A 10,754-nucleotide genomic window follows, 5' to 3' on the forward strand; every position below is an offset into this window, starting at 1 on the left:
GCCTCTGCGCCTTCTCCCCGGCCTCCTCATTGCAGGAGGGCGTATGAGAAGGGCTGCTTTTTTCCCTCCCATGGAGCCCACCGACAGCTTGTGAAATTGATTTCCCTCCTTCAAATGCGGTCCCTTATAGGCATTTCAGTACACTTCAGTCTGAATTAAAAATGTGGAGGGTCGGGCCCTCCCTGGTGGCGCAGCGGGTTAAAGCACAACACTGAGAATCCAAAGCCGCTTACGCATGAGTTCGATTCCTGCCTGACCCGGAGGTGACCACATGACGCGGCAGACCTCTCCTGACCCGCCTGCTGCTCCTCTCAGCAGTGTATTTCGTTGATCTGCCTGTTCTGCTCCCCTCTCTGTCTCTGGTGAAGCCTCTCGCCGCCCCTGAGCTTCTGGCCTGTACCCCAGTTCTGTATGTACAAATAAATAAATCTTTAAAAAAAAAAATGTGGAGGGTCCCCGGGGTGGCCACGCAGTCCTTATGCTTCCCCTGGGCCTTCAGGCTGACCATCACTGGCAGTGTGCGCCTGCTGGTGTGTTAGTCCCAGCTCCTCACCTGAGTGAAAGGCCTCAGAGTCTTCCTAGGTGTCTCTTCCTAGTGTCCACCTGAAAGGGCAGTTTCCTGCGTTACGGTGACTCTCGAGTGTTGTTCTTCCTCAGGAGCCCGAGTGAGAATCAAGGGTATTGTCGCAGTTTGAAACAGTTTTCTCCCTGGTGGTCACACCAGGATTCTGAACTGACAAGAGGTTTGCAGCCCCACTGCCGTCCCCAGACTCCCCCAGTCCTTTGCAGGGGTGGGGTGACGGTCACCACAGAGTGAGCAGCGTCACAAGAGGCTGCAGCCCTGCCCACTCTTGCCTGCTCACATAAACATCCCAAACTCCTTGAAGCCAGCATTTTAATTTTCATCTCCAACTTTTGAAGAAGTGATACTTGAAGCTCTGATGCCTTATTTATTTTAAAATCCAGCCTTCCCACACAGTCCAGATGTTCCTTCACTTCTCCTATCTTGATTTCCTCTTGACGTGAGTGATGAATGATGGAAACGGGGGCCAGTGGAGGCGTCATGGCAGACCGCTCATGGTCCTTGAAGGATCCTCCTCCGTGTGTCCCCCAGCTCCCCTCAGAGCTCCTGTGCGCCCTCCAGACCCTGGTGGTCTGCGTCTGAACTTGGGGAATGAGCAGGCCTGCTAACTCCAGCTCCCTGTCAGCATGCATATGCCGGCTCATCGCAGACTGATGAGGAGCCGGTGTAAAAATACACTTCACGGAAATGGTCTGTGAGGACTTCCAAAACATGAATTTAAGCATGATTTGAAAAAGAGTTGGGTGGGACTTCCACCCCTCCCCACCCTCATTTCTTAGTTGGGACTTGGGGGTAGTTTTTAATGGTAGAGCTAAAGGTCCAAGTTCTGTTCTTTTAATTTTGGATTCCAAATTGCTGCAGAGAGTAATGAAGACGAAACTTGGCTCAAATATTTTTCCTTTGTGCCGAGCAGGCACTCAATTAACGAGAGGCCGCTGGGCTGCTGGGTACAAGAGAGTCTGTTCAACCATCCCAGTTCCCGCTGCAGGAGAGGGCGAGGCACATGCGAAACACCATTAAAAAAAATTAAATCAGTAAAGAGAAGCCCTGGTCCTTGAACTACATCTACGAGATATCGTATTACATTTTTTCAGGGTTTCCTAGGAAACCAGTTCAGTGTAAAAACGTATTCTTTGTCTTTTACTCTTTGCAAATTGTTTGAACCATCATATCTCATAAAAGGTTGCTTCACAGGCAATTTGAACAGCATTTTACAAAAAAGCTTAATCTGCAGTTTGCTGCACCAGCGAAGGCCATACACCTTTATCGGAGGCTTGAATGCTTCAGATTGTGTTTGCTGAGAACAGATAAGATTATGCCATTATTTCTGAACGTCTGTGAAATCAAATCTTGTCTTTTTCCTCTTCAAATCACGAGTCTTTTTTTCTGCCTTGACACACCCTGTTGCATTAAAAAAAAAAAAACAAAAAACTCCTAAAATAGTTTTAGGATCTTCTTATCAGCACTTAACACAGCAGAGTGTCAACAAAGAGAAATGCCCACCTCTCCCGCCTCTCACTCAGCACGCATCAGGTCTTGGTCTGCAGAGCTGATGTGCTGTGCCCCCTGTCATCACAGGTCAGAACCCACCGTGCCTGGTCTGCTGGCTCGGGGCACCTTGGATTTGCATTCCGGCACCGTCGCCTGTACAGTTACTATTGCAGTTTTGCACTATTGAGGTGTTTGAATGTGCCCTTGGCTAGGAAGCTCACGGGTATTGGACACTAGTGTGTTTTTATCACTTGCAGTTTGAGCTACTATATTTCATACGTGAAAGCCCATCAGAAAGCAGGTCCAGCCGCTCCACGTGGAGACTCGGGCGCCCACGTCGGGGCGGTCTGCTCGGTGAGCTGCACATCGGGCTGTGTATTGTTGGCACAGGGTCACTGAAGAATTATTCTGACTCCGGTCCCTGTGTCGTTAATCACTGTTTCCTACGGTGGTGGCTGTCTCTCGGCTTCTGGTAGGCGCTCTTTATCTTGCCAAAAAAGCATTTCTTATCCCTCCTCATTTTCTAAAACAAAAGAAGTGCACCGTGCTGGTTCAGTGAGTATGGGAAAGCTCTTTCGTGTCTCTGTGCTGTGCTTGTCTTATCTAGCCTGTGGAAATAACAGGCTGGGAGTTTTGTGAGGATGAAGTAAGCAAATTCTGGGAAACACAGAGTAGTGCCTGGTACCGTGGGGGTCCCTGCTCAGCTCTGGCAACAGCACGCAGCGACCATGCATCTGCGTGGGTGTGCGCACACTCCGGCTGCCTTCTGTCTGATGACTCTGTGTAGAAAATGACTTGCCGTGCTCTTGTAGTTCTCAGGCCCACTGTAGACAGCAGCCTTAAACTAGTAAAACGGCACACTGACTGCCCTGGCTAGGCTTACAGTTGTGTGGGCAAGTCTGTTTTTCCAGTGTGTTGCAAGTATTAGAAACTTTTGTGCATGGGGTGCTTTGCCGCAGGGGGAGAACATAGAAGCTCCCAAGAGTTCGGAGAAGGTGTTAGGCAGGGTGCCCAGACCAGGTGTTGACGTCACCTGATTGTATTTTATTTTGTAGGTGTATGTGTATACATATAGATATGTGTGTGTACACATGCATGTAGTGTGCGATGCATAAACTGTATGTACGTATGGATGCATAGCCAGAGTTGCATGGGTGTCTGTATTTTCTCTCTGCAGTGTGCATATATGTTTATGTGCACGACATGCTAAGATTTACGCGCTCTGTGCACACACCGTGGCCGACTCCCAGTTTCCTGCTGTATCAGTGTCTCCCCTCAAGTACGGCCGCACACCTGTTTGTGTCGAGCACAGGGTCCTGCTGTCCACATCCCCAGCCTCCCTTACTGCCTGCCACACTCTCTCCTTTGTTCTTCCTGTTAACCTTGAATTTGGCACGATTAGAAAGCTTCTTGGATCTGACGATGGGAATCACACGGTGACGATCAGTTCTGCCTGCTGATCTTGGATGCGTACTTCTGGTTTGTGATATGAGGGAAATAAAGTTCTTTTTTCCCAACCGCTATGTTCCAGTTTACTTTGTTATTATTAATTTTTGAGGTAACATTGGTTTACATGGCTGGATGTGACTCAGAGGACGAGGTCCACACCTCCTCAGTTATACGTCGCCGCACACCACCCACGCTGAGTGCCCGCAGCCCTTTATCTGAAGTTAAGCCTGTGTGTACAGGGGGCAATGAGTCAGGGATTGGGGCTCCTGCTTCTTGTCCCCAGCTTTGTCATGAACATGTGGTACCTTACTGAGCTACTGAGTAAACTCTCCTGACTTGATTTATTCTTCTCCACACCGAGAGTAATGACTATCACTTACATTTTTGTTATAATGCTTAATAATAGTAATGTTGTTTCTCTTGAGAGAAATGTCAAGCCCTTTTGGGATGGGACACAGGTATAGATATGGCACTGGGTGATCAATACTTCTATCCAGGCCCTTGGCGGCTGAGACTGGAAACCTTTGGGCCCAGATGAGCCAGTGTGGCAGGTGTGCTGGGGAAAAGGGCCTTGAGTGTATCGGCTCAGGGAGCAAATTATCCAGTCTGACAGGCAGCCAAGGCCACCTGCAAGCTCTGAGTGAACTTAGAGTTGTAATGGACCCAGGTGCTTTCCGGGTCCATTCTGGAGTCCAGGAAGTCCTGCCCAGAGACACCAGCTGGGGCCAGCAGGCGGGAAGAGCTCAAGGCGGCAGTGCAGGCAGAGTGAGGTTGACCAGTTGAGCCCAGACTAGCCCCCGAGAAAGGAGAAAGCTGGAAAGTGAGCAGAGCACAGGAAGCCAGTGTCAGAGGTGGCCACAGCAGTGAGAAAGAGCCAGGGCCCATTGGGCCAGGCCAGAGCTTTTGTTTAGCCGGGCCTGGATGGTTGCTTTTGTTGGCAGATAAGGAGTATTTAGGGGAAGAAAAAAAAGAGAGACATTTTCATTATCTGCAGGAATGGGACTTGGTCATTCATTTGAAGATTTCGGGAACTTGCTCTCAATTTCAAAGCCAAATTGGAGAAGAAGGACACAGTGGGGTTTGGAGTTTTGCAGGCACAGGTAAACACTCACCCCATTTGACTTTTACATGCTCCGAGGAGGCGGGCAGGGCCGCTGTCAACAAGTCTGTTTTGCAGATGGGAGAACGAGGTGCCAGGAATTTTATGATGGCCCCACAAATGACAAAGCCAGCCACACTGGACCCCAGGCTTCAGACGCCCCGTGCCAGGTGTTTCCTTCTTACTGACTGTGCCTTGTAAGCAGGGAAAACACCAAGCAGCCACATCAGGAACCATGACTCCCAAGAGCCTGGAGGTGCTGCCTTGCTGGGGTGGTCCTGGGGCAGCCTGGCCTCCTGACATCATCCCACTGTGCCCTGCTTTCCCGGCCTAGGCCTGTGGTTGCACTGGCCAGGTAATTAGAGAGGATCTTTCTGGGTCACGCTTTCCTGAGGACAAAACAGGTCCTTCAGTTTCTCAATTAGAAAGCCCAACAGATTGAGTGACAAGGAAAAGTTTTTGATCTTGCTATTATAGTCACCTAATTAAAATGAGATGCAGATGCTCTGACACCTAGTAATTTTCACCTCACTTACTTTGGCTCCAATTACAGCCCTTCCCTACTGACTTACACTGTTTAAATTACAAAGTCAGAAGGAAATATGACTGTTTACCTGTTTCTATTCGTACGTATACGTCTAACACATTATCTTTTCTCCCCAAGTAAGAAATGTGATCACAGGCTTCCTCTTCACCCTAAAGACATGGGAGAATAAATCATTAGTTCTTAAGTAAAATTAAGTACCAATAAGGATTCAAATCAGCCAACACCTATGTCAACTTTTAACAGGCGCACGCGCACACACACACACACACACACACACACACACACACACACACACACGAAGCATCCTGCCTCCTTGGAGGAGACAAATCTTCTGAACGTCTATCATACTGGGAATTGTCCCGGACTGCAGCATTTGTAATAAAAAACTCCTTTTCAGAGTTCATCGGTTATTGACTCTGACCCTTTAAATCAGGGAAAGTTAATTGTCTGCGGGGCTGTTCCCCTTACTGAGTCATAGATTATCAAGTCAACGGTGCCTTGCGGCAGTGGGAGTCACAGACATATTTTATATTGGTCACCGAAGTCAGTGGCAGCCAAATCTTCCACCTTTACTAAACTTGCGTACCAAGAAAAGGCTGTGCGTAGTGGAAACATGGTTTTGCCAGTCAAGCAAACAACCAAGCAAATACACAAGCAAACAGAACAGTTCAAACAAGCAGCAATCAGCCAACCAAAGAGGAAGCGAACTTGGGTTCCTGACAAGAGCGGCCACTTTCCCTCTTCTCTGGGTGGACTCTGAGCTGGCCTGGCAAGGCGCCGGCTTCTCCTGGGTGCTGGGGAGCAGCTCGCCGGCGGGTACCCACTCCCACATGTCCTGCTTCTTTCGCACTCGCCCTGCGTCGCTCGTTAGTTCCAGGAGGGCGTCTGTGGCAGCTGCGCCACGGACCGTGGCAGCAACATAGGGCCCCAATCGGAGGCCTCCACCACTGTCACGTACGGGAGATGTTTTAGGCAATCTGCCAAATCGTCCAGCCATCGAATGGGGTGTGGAGTGGACTTGGTTGGTGGCCGGTGGGGGCTAACACAAAAGTGTGGCTACTGCTTACTTAGCACTTCCTTCCACACTGACTTCACCTCAGCCTTCCATGAAGACAGAGTGGCCACGTTTCTCTAGCCTTGCAGGTACAGGGCATCTCTTCTCTGATGCCTGTTCATCTTGGGGTCTCTTATGTCTCTCAAATTTCTCCAGTAGCCAGGGTGGCTTGAGTAGGACAAAGAAGCGATCAAGCGTGGCCTTTCTTCTTGTTCCGCCTTGGAGCCATCCACGTGGCTGCGCCGCAGTGGCAGGGAGGTCCCCCAGAAGGGAGGTCCCTGCGCTTGGCTTCAGCTCCCTCTTTTCCACTTTGTTGACAGTACCTGATAACACTGCTGGCACCAGGAACCCAAAGATGCAGGAAGGAAGAGATGCATCTTTAATGATGGAAAAATATGAGCGCACAATGCCCTTAAAATAGAACGTGTGTGTGTGTCTAGCCTTTATTTTGGGGACTTAATTGTTGCAACCATCACTCCTGGGAGACGCTGAGGGAGGCTTTTCCCCTTCGGTGAAGCAGAGTAATTGTGTAACCCGAGGTGTCCCTTAGAGAGCCGAGGGGATGATGTCAACGTGCAGGTTTCTGAAACATTACTACACTTTGATGGGGATTAGTGCCCCATTAGAGTCCTCCTCTCCAAACTCCCACTTCTGTAAAGTGAGCAGAGCCGGACCAGTGCTGCTCACCCCAGGAGGCTGAGTGAGGGTCCAGGGGTAGGATGGACAAGATTGTGTTTACAGACACGCAAATGCAGCAGATGATAATGACCACTGTTGGTGAGGAATAGAACCAGACTTAGGGGGTGAACTCCATGCAGTAGCTGCACATGTTGATCTTTCTTTAAAGATTTATTTTTATTTTATGCACACAGAACTGGGCTATAGGCCAGAGGTGCAGGGGCGGTGAGAGGATTCACTGGAGTCAGAGAGGGGAGCAGAAAAGGCTGATCCACAAAGTACACTGCTGGGGGGAGCAGCCGGCGGGTCAGGAGAGGTCTGCCGCGCCATATGGGTCACCTCGGGGTGGGGATCAAACTTGTACCACAGCAGTCACAGCTTGTCTCGCTGCGCAGTGCAATGCTTCACCCTGCTGCGCCACCAGGGAGGGCCCACATGTTGATCTTTAAGGATGTTCCCCAGACCTCTATGACGTTACCTCGCAGTGTTGCTTCAATTAAGTAAATAAATAAAAACAAGTAGATCATCGTTACTGACTACTGCAAGCTCTGGGGTACCATGCCACCCTTCATTTTGAACAGCATGAGCTTTTGCCCTTGGTGGGATTAATATCTCGTGGCGTACCTAGATGGGGATTAGGTTTGCTAAACGTTTAGCATACACTTTTGAGAACCCATACAGAGGTTGCTGGGATGAACCCATTTTCTCATCCCCCGCCTCCAAAGAGGCAAAGGCAGTGGTCATGATGAACAGGGGGAGGGGGAGCTTTTGGCTCTCAAGTAGGTTTTCTGTCATCTGCCTCATCCTAGAACCCCGCCTGGGGGTCCTCCCTGAGTTCTGTTTGAGTTGGTTTCCTCTTGTGTTCATTGCCGCCTTCATCTCTGGTTTGTTTTTTTCCCCCTGAAAACCATCCATGAGAAGTACTTTTGATTTCCTGGTTACCCTCTCCCCCTTCATTAGCGTGCCCTGTTTGGACCATCATTGCAGCTAGCTGGTGAGCGGACCGACAGCGTGCTCTGGGAAGATGGTCACGATTCTCATGGTGTCTTCCGTCTGCAGGGGACTTGGGGGTGTTAGAAGGTTGCTCACCATCTAGGTTGCTGTCGGCAGGCTGTAAAGGAGCAGTGTCCAAGCTTCTCTGCACAAGTCTTAGTTTCCATTTCTGAGACTTTAGTTATTAATGACAGTTCACCTTTGACCAGAAAGTGCTGAGGTGGGACCCCTCAGGATAAGGGGTGAATGACTTCCCAAAGGATCGGCTTCAAGTAACCATTTGTGACATTTTTGGTGTTAGTCACCGAGAGGGGCTAGCCTGGAATAGATTGTCATGCACATGTGTGCACCCGTGTATCTGCACAGGGGGGTGGGTACCCCTTGCCACTCAGCTGCTTCTCTCGATTTGCTCAAATTTCATTCCATTTGCTAGCAGGACATCTGCACATTTTCCTGCCCAGCCACATTTAATGCACATCAGTTCAGCCCTAAGCCTCTGCTGAGGTCACTGCCCGCCCCCCCCAGGCATCCCAAGGGGTTAGAACTAAGGACACACAATCCTCTAAGTGGAATACTGAAGATCCCCATCTGTCTGGCAGTCCCGATCAATAAATGTGAGCTGTCCTTCCTTCCCAGTTCCGTACAAGAGAGACGTCACCACCTGCTTTAAAGACAAGCAAGCGTGCCATGTGGGTTTCTGAGGGCTCCCAAGTCCAAGCACCCAGCTGTCACAGAGCTCAGCCAAGAAGAAGATTATGCTCTTAATCACGTTATTTTGTTACTGAAACATTCTCTTAAATTGCACTCACCCCTTTCCCTCAAGCAGAATCTTCCAGGGGCTGAAATTGCAGGTGCCTTTCTGATGCTCTGATTTCACTTGCTGAGTGACTCTCTTGGGAAGAGCTTTGTTCTGGTTCTGGGGCATCTTGCTTGGCTTCTGCCAACTTAGAAGGCTGGGCTGCGAGACCAGTTGAGTGCATGTGACAGAGCGCTAGAGGACAGGCATACCCAAGAGCCACGGAGCCTGTTGTCTGATTTGGGACAGTCCCTCTTCAGGACCAGCAACTGAAAAGTGCCTTGCAGAAGCCTTCAACCCTGTAACAAACAAGCAAGTGTAGCAAATTGAAAAGCCTGGTTGTCTACGCAGGGGTGTCCTTGGGGCCACAGCTGAAGCAGACTGTCACCTCTTCCCAGACCAGAACAAACCTGACTTAACAAAGGCCCCTGTAATACCAGGTGTCAGGTGGCACTGAGCGACTGTCTACTCTACTTCACACCAGTGAGATTTGAGCTGCTGTCTCCCACCCCCCCCCCGGACCCCGCGTCTCAGCCCAGGTGAAGGAACAGGGCGCCCAGCTGGAGAGGGGTGAGGTATGTGGGAAAGGAGGGTTGAGTGAGTGGAGATGAGTCTGGGGCAGAGGGGCTGTGGGGCCCCCTCGCTCATGTAGCTCTCAGGATACGAGTGAATGGAGGAAGAGACCACGGATATGTGAGCGGTGGACAAGTCCCTTCCCTCAGTGGATCTCAGCCTCTCCTCTTTTTAAAAACGGTAGGCTCGGAGTAGCTCTGCATTTCCTGCTGTGCCCTAGATATACGGAGGTCAGGCAAGACATCAGCCACATGAGAAGGCCAACAGGATGACTGCAGCTGATTCCGTTGTTTCCTAAAGAATCGACAGTGGAGTGGTATGTCCCCTTGTGTTGCTCCGATCTCCGCGGCCTGCCGTGGCCCCATTGCCTGGCAGCCCACGGCCTCTCCAGAACCAGTCTGTTTTCTACGTTACTGCCAGGCAGCTCTCCAACACTGCTCATCAGTTAGGGCCTGGGCCCTAGTAGCCAGGCTAAGCCTGAAGCTACAGGTTAAGCCTGAGCTCTTTCTCCTGGCTGCCTCGCCAGGTTCTCTGAGACCCTAGGCACGTGTCACTCTGGACCTTCTGTTTCCTTACCCGAGCACAGCTGGTGCTTTTGCACACTGCAGCCCTGCCTGGGATGGCTGTCCAGAACTCACTCTCCGTGAATCCCCTCAAACCTCTGGCCCCAAATCTTGGGGGCACTTGTTCCCACCTCTGGGTGCAACTACGGAGACCATGTCAACCTCTTGTAACGAGGAGGCAGGAAGTACTCCAGTTGAATTGTGCTTGATAATGCCGAGCCCTTTGTGTGAATTCAAGCAATAGCACTGGGTTGACTTGTCAGAAGGTGATTGGGCCACTGTAGCTGTGCGGTTAGGCTTAACCCACAGCTGCCCACACCCTAATGATAAAACATTAAAAAATGAAAACTGTGTCAGAAGGCCAAAGGTAAAATACTGTCACGGAGGACTTTTTCAAGTAACTGTTTTAAGAATGCCCGAGAGGCTGTGCTGGTGGCGCAGCGGGTTAAAGCACAGCACTAAGAAGCTAAAGCCACTCACTGCCTACCCCCGTGGTGACTCACTTGGCACGGCAGACCTCTCCTGACCTGCCCGCTGCTCCCCTCAACAATGTACTTCATCAGTCGGCCTGTTGTGATCCCCACTCTGTCTCTGGTGAATCCTCTCACTGCCCCTGCACCTCTGGCCTGTACCCCAGCTCTGTATGCATAAATAAATCAATCTAAAAAAAAAATGCCCGAGGGGGAGCACTGATCGAGCCATTTCAGAGCGCTGTGCTACAAAATAAAACTCAAGTGCTGAATCCGATGTACCTCCAACCATGTCTTCTGCGTTACGAGATAAATGCTAACAAGGAGTAAAATCCAGCACCCTACACCTTATTAATATGTAAAAAGGCTGAAGTCACATCTGTGCAAGCATCTATTTTTAGTGGACCCTACATACTAAAATCCTAGCCTTGATCTCTTACACTATCAAGCCTGCCATA

The sequence above is a fragment of the Condylura cristata genome, unplaced genomic scaffold (genome assembly GCF_000260355.1).
Source record: "Condylura cristata isolate star-nosed mole 26May11 unplaced genomic scaffold, ConCri1.0 scaffold00021, whole genome shotgun sequence".
NCBI classification, from domain to species: Eukaryota; Metazoa; Chordata; class Mammalia; order Eulipotyphla; family Talpidae; genus Condylura; species Condylura cristata.